Below are 8,215 nucleotides of genomic sequence, written 5' to 3' on the forward strand. Positions count from 1 at the left end.
ATCACAGGTATGTCTTGTCGATGTTAGGTAAAGAAATTGATGACAGGATGAGTATGATAGGGTATTACAGTAAGTAGCTCCTCGGACACAGCTTGCAGAGAACAAACACACACACACACACACACACACAAACATGCATATACAGTATGTACTCAGATGGCTTAGGCATTAGCATGCAAGGTCACCCATGGCCAGGGGCAGTGTATTTTTGAAGACCAGAAATGTGAAAAGTAAATATGAAACCTTAGCTGGTCGACCTTTTGTGCATGTTATATGAAAACGTAAACAGGAAATATTTGAGAGAGCGAGATCAGCTAAATGAGACAGGAGCCATGAATCTATAGGCTATGTTTCCAGAGAGATTAGTTCAGGATTTTTAGACCAGAGAAGAAAAGTCTGTAAAATGTCATCAAGACAAGATAGTGTATGTATGTGTGTGTGTGTGTGTGTGTGTGTGTGTGTGTGTGTGTGTGTGTGTGTGTGTGTGTGTGTGTGTGTGTGTGTGTGTGTGTGTGTGTGTGTGTGTGTGTGTGTGGTCTAGGTATAGCTACATTTGTGGGGACCAAAAACTGTGAAAACAGTATACTTATGGGGACCTGACTGCTTTGTGGGGAACAAAATGCTGGTCCCCATACCGTTAAAGGGCTTTTTGAGGACTAAGACTTGGTTTTAGGAGTAGGGTTAGAGTTAGGTTATGGTTAGGGTTAGGGTGAGGGTGAGGGTTAGGCATTTAGGTTTGATGGTTAAGGTTAGGGTAAGGGGCTAGGGAATGCATTATGTCAATGACTCGTCCCCACAAAGATAGGCAGACACGACTGTGTGTGTGTGTGTGTGTGTGTGTAAGTTCAGTTACTGGAGCAGAGACGGTTTCTGACTGTACAGCAGGTTCTTCGGTTTTTGCCATGTCCTTCTGACAATTTCTACTTATCAGTAGTATTGCTTTGGGTATTGAATATCAATTTTGACCTCTTAACTGTTAGCTAAACCCCGCCCCCAAACACTGCCTGTCCAATCATAGCTCGGCATCCATAACTTGATTTCTTCATGTATTTTGGGAAATTTACACTCCAGCAACCCGAGCCAACTGTACACAAGATAATACTAAATTTACCAAACACATCAGTTAGTCCTCATCCAAAAAGCCTTTTCTCTTGTAATATGGAAAACATACTGTTAAAAAACACAAACAAAAGTATGTAAGATAAGCAGCCAAACGGGGTATGTTAAAATTAAAATAAGTAGGATCTTGTTGTTATCATACTTAAAAAGTTTTAGACTGCAATAGAAGAACAACTCTGTTTTTTATTTTCATGTCCTAGGTTAGCCTACATGGACCATCAACTGGACAGGAGGCAAGCTTTTCCCTGAGACATGTAGGCCTACATACATACATATGTATACATATATCTTGTATTTAGCCATTAGGTTCAAATAAAGGATTCCTTTAACAAGATTGACATTTTAAAACGGGACAGCAGGAAACACGGAAAATCTGGAGAGGGCTTCGTTAGCTCGCTGGCTGCAGCTTATAAATCTGCCGGTGTGTTGTCATTTCAACAAAGATGACAGTTTTGGACTAGAAATAAGAAACCTGTTTTGTCTACCTCTGTATGAAATGAAGAAGCCATAGTTTGAGGTGTAAAAGTTGCCACTCTAATGAACTGCATTATGTGCCTTTGGGAGAATGCAAAGTGTGGCAGGCATAGTAGAAGGACATTAACAAACGGTCAATTACTATCCATCTTGCCTCTACACACAAAAAACGTCTCCATAAATGGACATGCACTTTAAGATAAATTCTGCAATACGACATGGTTCAATTAAATTGGCAAATCAATCAATAGATCACCTCATCCCAATAGAACTTACAAATGTTAGGCAGAGATAACAATAGGTTAGAAATGAAAAGAAAAAGCAATAATAGGAGTGGTAGAGGCTCAATAGGCATCTTTAACATAAACCAGGCCCCTTCTAGATGCCAGAACGTTTCAAATACATCACACGACCACTCATCCATTACCTATTATGTGAAAAAGCTGGCTTTTTATATTTTTTTCATGTGGTTTCTTTTTCAAATTCATATTTACGTTGGTTGAAATCTTGTGACATACAGTACAGACAGCTTGTACTGCAGTGTTTTCTCTCTAAAGGTATTGCATATAAGCCTTTGATATAATACAAAGGTTCTTGGTCTGCGGTATATATACGAAAAACATCCATTTAAGGACATCTGAAAAGGTGCACACACACAAAAGGCCAATCATAACCACAAACTGAACAGACCTACAATGCTGTACTGTATATTATATAGCCTTAATTCAACAGCTTGTAAATCACATGACTACAATGGAGTAAATGCTAGCTTTTTGGGTAAGGGATTGGCAGGGTCACTCATTTTTGAGTTCATGAAAAAAGCAAAATTTCAAAGTGGCTTGTTTGGTACATATTTTTCCATGAAGATCTCAGTCTCGGCCCCCCATTGCTAGCAGATGACCTAACCAACCTAACAAAAATCGCACCATCCCCCACACCTGGCCCTACCCCCATGATCACAGGTTAGCATACTGTGAACAACGAGCTCCCATAACGCTCCCTTAAAGGTCCCATGACATGGTGTTCTTTGGATGCTTTTATATAGACCTTGGGGTGTTGCCTTGAAGAACTGCCACTTTGCTCGTTTGAAAACCATGATGTCTCTCTCTCATGGTTGGGCCACACAAACACGCACGCACGCACGCACTCCATCTAGAAGGGATAGTGAGATTTATAAGAATTCTGTGTGTGTACGTGTGTGTGTCACAGGTATGTCTTGTCTATTTTTGGTAAAGAGATTGATGACAGGATGAGTATGATAGGGTATTACAGTAAGAAGATCGTGGGACACAGCTTGCTGAGAACAAAGAACATGAACAAACAAACAAACAAACAAATACACATTCCTTGAGCAGCCAAAGCAGAGAAAGGGGAGGTAACCTTGCCACTTTTGACCTCATTAAGGGCCAGATAAGGGGCCCATCTGAGCTTTCATTTTCTCAAAGGCATAGCAGGATACCCAGGACTCGGTTTTCACCTATCACCATTTCTAGCCACTGGGGTACCATAGGCAGGCTGGGGGAACTCATATTAATGTTAAAAAACTCACAAAGTGGATTTTTCCTGCCATGGGACCTTTAAGCTCTTCTGAATGCGAACAGATTTACAAAATGGATCACAACAAGCTGAAGACGAAAATACGGACCGCTAGCTGGAAGCACAAAAACCTTAAAGTTTCACTCCAGACCCTGTTGGGTGAGAAAACATTAAAGAAAGTAGAGTTTTTTTATTGACACTCCAAAATTACGAGGAGTCCAACAAGTGTTGGAGGAGTTGCTGGCATCCTGTGAAGACAAGCCATGTGGTGACTTGGATATGGATTTTGCCTTTGAACTGTTTGAGTAATATTTCAAGAGATGAACAATTGAAAGAGAATGATTCCAGGACTGCATTCTGTATCCAAATTATGTGAGTAAATCTACTGAAATAGCCACCATCTTGGTGGAGTGTGATGTGTAAGATGAGATAGCAGAGGTTAAGTCATGTATGTCATGATTGTAAAAAAACAGTGGCTCTCAATACATATTTGCCAAGAGCAAACCAGTACAGAAGGCATCAATACATTTTTTGGGAGGGAGGGTTATGCCTCTTTTCCAAATTTCCATTCCATTTCCATTTGGAGGGTCATAGAAAAATGTCTTGCTGGCGAAGGGAGGGTAAAGTCTATTTTGACTAAAGATCCGAAAACTCCTCCGGTAGCCCCTGAAATGAAAAACGAACAGTCCCTTAGCAGGATTGACTATGTGGAACAAAACCCTACAGGTCAAACCTGATACTGAACACTCCCAGGCTCTCATTGTGTTTAGTATCATTGCACTGTATTCACACTTGGGACTCGGGAGTGAGGACTTTGGACTTGTAAAAGAATTTATCCTCAGTGGGATGAACAGTGTCCTGATGCAAACCGGATGAAAGGATGTTGTCAATAAAAATGTACAACAGTATGAACGTTAGACAAGTTTTATGACAAGAACATTTTTTCATGTGCAGTTAGAATAATTCAATGTTTAAACAACATCTTATCTACACACACACACACCCACACACACACACAGTGTTCCATGTATCTGCGTCACCGTGGTGGAAGAGAGTGGATATATGAAGAAAGACAGACACTACATGTTTGGTTCTGTTCAGTATCTTCACATCTTGCCTTAAGACAGTCAGGCTCTAAAGCGCTGAAACTCCAAGACGATGTGACGAAGTAATCTCTAAAACTCATAAAATAGCGAGGCATCATGGATTCTGGCTGAACCGGCTTTAATAGTCCATTATTTGCAAAGGGGCCTCATGACATCATGTGTTGGCAGTGGCGGAAAGAAACAAAGAAAACTGACTCAAGAACTGTAGAAAGTACAGTTTTAAGGTACTTTTTTTCTTTAGATTACTTTTTTCTTTATATGTCCATTATATAAAACAAAATAAAAAGAAATATACAACATAATAAATAGCACAAGGGGGACAAAAAACAAACCTGGAGGGCTTGTAAACATTGAAATTAAAGACAGCTGTACATACTTGCCACAAAATTTGCAAATGAACATGAAATTTTAAATCAAACTTTCTACTTCTACTTCACTACATCTTATTGGGAAATATTGTAATTTTTACTCCACTCCATTTATTTCCTTACTTTAGTTACTAGTAACCTGACAAATTCAGATGAACTATAGTAAATATAATAAATTAGAATCTATTATTATATGTTAACATAAGTCAGTAGTTTAAGATAAGTCGTAAGTCAGTCAAGACAAGTTACCCAATAGTATCTTAAGTAATTAAACTAGTCCCTCTAGTCTATATTAAAGTGAAGAAAACATTATCCCTATAATACTTATAATCCTACAATATAATACATATTATTCTGAAATGGGCCATTCTGCATGAGTACTTTTGTTTGTGTTACTAGAAGTATAAGCTGATGCTATTACTTTTGTACTTTTACTTACGGTGGGGTTTAAAAGTTTGGGCACCCCAGGTAAAAAAAAAATGTATTAATGTGAATAAAAGAAGCTAAGAAAATATGTAAACATCTCCAAAAGGCATCAAATGACAGATTAGACGTATACGTTCGTATTATATTTCGTATTATATTTCACAAAAAGATAGATTTTGTTTACATCATTTACACTTTCAAAATAACAGAAAACAAAAAAATTGGCGTCTGCAAAAGTTTGGGCACCCTGCAGCATCACTTTTGGCACTTTTTGCTCTTTAAGGTCCAGTCACAGATTTTCAATTATGTTGAGGTCAGGAGATTGTGAAGGCCATGGCAAAACCATCAGTTTAATGTTTTATCTAATCCACTGTGGATTTTGAGGTGTGTTTAGGATCATTATCCATTTGTAGAAGCCATCCTCTCTTTAACTTCAGCTTTTTCACAGATGGCATCAAGTAAGCGTCCAAAATTTGCTGAAATTTTCTTGAATCCATTTTTCCTTCTACTTTTGAAATGTTCCTTTTGCCACTGGCTGAAATACAACCCCAAAGCATGATTGATCTCCCCATGCTTAACAGTTAGACAGAGTTTCTTTTCATTGAATTCTGTGCCCTTTCTTCTCCAAACGTAACTTTGCTCATTGCATCCAAAAAGTTCTACTTTAACCTCATCGGTCCACAGAACTTGTTTCCACATTGCATTAGGCTAGTCTATATGTTCATTTGCAAACTTCCAACGATTTCCATTGATGACTCTCCCATAAAGACCGTATCTGTTCAAGTATCTCTTGATAGTGGAATGGTGTACCCCAACTCTAGTGTCTGCCATGTCTTTCTGGATGGATTATCCAGTCAAACGTGGGTTTGGACTTGCTTTTCTCCAAATTCTACAAGCTGTTCTGTCTGATATTTTTCTTGATCTTCCAGATTTTGCTTTAACTTCCACTGTTCCTGATGACTGCCATTTCTTAATTGCATTCCAAACGGAGGATATTGGCACCTGAAAACACTTTGCTATCTTTTTCTAACCTTCTCCTGCTCTGTGAGCGTCAACTATTTTCAGTTTCAGTTTTCTAGACAACTGCTTAGAAGAAGCCATGGTGCTGATTGTTGGGGTAAGGTCAGATGAGTCTGGGCATTTAAAACCTTAAGATTGACATCACCTGGTATTTCCAGACAACGATTGAGAACAATCCATGACACTGTCAGGTCTCAGCTTTCCAAAGGGGGCGGTGAATGCTAGAAACTCTGCAGGGTGCCCAATCTTTTGTAGATGCCATTTTTTTGTTTTTTGTCATTTTGAAAATGTAAACGATGAAAATAAAATCTAACATTTTGTGACATATTATACAAATGTGTGATCTGTCATTTGATGCATTTTGGAGATTTTTCCAACTTTTCTTGGCTATTTTATGCAAATTAATACAAATGTTTAGCTGGGGTGCCCAAACTTTCGAACCCCACTGTAAGTAACAGTTTGAATGCATGACATTTGCATGTACAGTAACGGAGTAACTGAATGTTTACCAGTCTTACCCTGCCTTCGTAATTTAAAGGATGTCAGTCACTTTGTGTTGCTTCTTTGAATAACAATCATGTAGGTCAACAGTGTGATAATGATCCAATATTCATGCTCATCCATGTTCTCTCATAATTTTGTTAGTATAAAGTTCCTGAGAATTATTTTTTTTAATTAAACCAAGCGTTAATGTTTAGCGGCCTTGTCAAGTGGCAAGGAAAATCTTGCACAAAGGTAAACTTTAACTAAAATTGGGTTGTGATTTGACCACATACTAAATGAAAAACTTAAAAAGAATTACAATGAGGCTGAATTATTAAGAAGACACAATAACATTTTTCAAGAATTATATCAGTTGTAACATTAAAGTGCATATAAAGTTTTTTCTCTGCTTATTTAAATATTTGTCTAACACCAGAAACATTTGAATGCAAAAACTCTTTTTTTTTAAATTTACACAACAATATGACATACAGTATATATTTCTATCTACATGCTCTAACCAAATACCAAACCGGTATCATACTATACTGGCGACCGGATTTACTAATCCTATCTCTCCTATTTAGTGCACTTACTACAAGTGGTGATAAAGGTACAGTAGAAAGTGTTCTCGGCTAGTGACTTTGAAATCACTCACAACATACTCCAGTTATTCACAATGTTTCATATGATCAGGTCAAAAAATGGTCACTGATCAAATAAAACAGTGGGAATTACTGATGTATGTTATGAGTTGGAGGCATTCCACTGTCTGGTTGCTTTAAAAGAAAAGACAGATTGTCTAAAAGTTGAAAGGCATAAAGGTATGTTGCAGTCCTAGAGAGAATTTATTCTGGCAGGTCTATAGAATTAGCAGGGCGAAAGCAAAGGAAACAGGCAGGGCCCAGGCCGTGGAAGATCTTGTACACTTGAGTCAAGTTTGAAAAGAGTCTAACATTTTCTAAACTCAGTAAATTATGTTTTTCTAGGAACTTGTTATGGTGGTACTGAAATGGCTTTTTAGGATTTTTATAGATAGCTTATATAGTGATTCTAGGGTCTAATGGCAGAGTCACTGGCGTGTCCCCAACTGGTGATACAGTATGAGATTTGTGAAAATATTAAAGCATGCATAGATATTTTGGCTACATTCATAGTGTGGAACACTCTAATCTGTCCTAAGTTGGCCACGTTATATTTCATAGTTTTAGTCATTTTCTTGATGTCCAGTAAGTGACACCAAGCCTTTTAAATTCAAAAAATTGTACATGGTCCCTAATAAATTAAATTAAAAAAAAAATTATGTTATAAAATTAAGTTTCCTCTAACACAGAGATATTCAACAAGGGCTCCAAGACCCCTAGGGGATCCTCAGAGTTAGGGCAGGGGGGGGCTGGCAAATTATGCTAAAAAAATAATATTTGGGAATTTTGTTTTGTCAAAAATGTAAATGTCTGAAAAGATCCATTAAATTAATGCTAACATTTTTATAGAAAAGATAAATTGGCCAAAATAGGTGACAAAAAAACATGTAATTTACACATTGGAGATAAGCTTAGGCTACTATAGGTAAGGTGGCTATTAGGGGTGATCCGAGTACCCGGTTGAAACGAGTATCCGGTACGGATAAAGCACTTTTGCCGAGTACAAGTATTATACAAGTAATATGAGTCAATATCCGTG

The 8,215-nt window shown here is 37.7% G+C and overlaps 1 protein-coding gene and 1 long non-coding RNA gene across 5 annotated transcripts in view; one reads left to right on the forward strand and one right to left on the reverse strand.

Annotated features, from left to right (window-relative positions):
- Positions 1 to 8,215, reverse strand: part of pde4ca (phosphodiesterase 4C, cAMP-specific a) — a 60,797-nt gene that overhangs the window by 30,292 nt on the left and 22,290 nt on the right. The window lies entirely within an intron of this gene.
- Positions 3,005 to 8,215, forward strand: part of LOC117953706 — a 12,751-nt gene continuing 7,540 nt past the window's right edge. Inside the window, exon 1 of the long non-coding RNA XR_004658667.1 lies at positions 3,005 to 3,501. This is a non-coding gene — a long non-coding RNA (uncharacterized LOC117953706). The remainder of the gene's footprint in view (positions 3,502 to 8,215) is intronic.

This window comes from Etheostoma cragini, chromosome 12 (assembly GCF_013103735.1).
Source record: "Etheostoma cragini isolate CJK2018 chromosome 12, CSU_Ecrag_1.0, whole genome shotgun sequence".
Classification (NCBI taxonomy): domain Eukaryota; kingdom Metazoa; phylum Chordata; class Actinopteri; order Perciformes; family Percidae; genus Etheostoma; species Etheostoma cragini.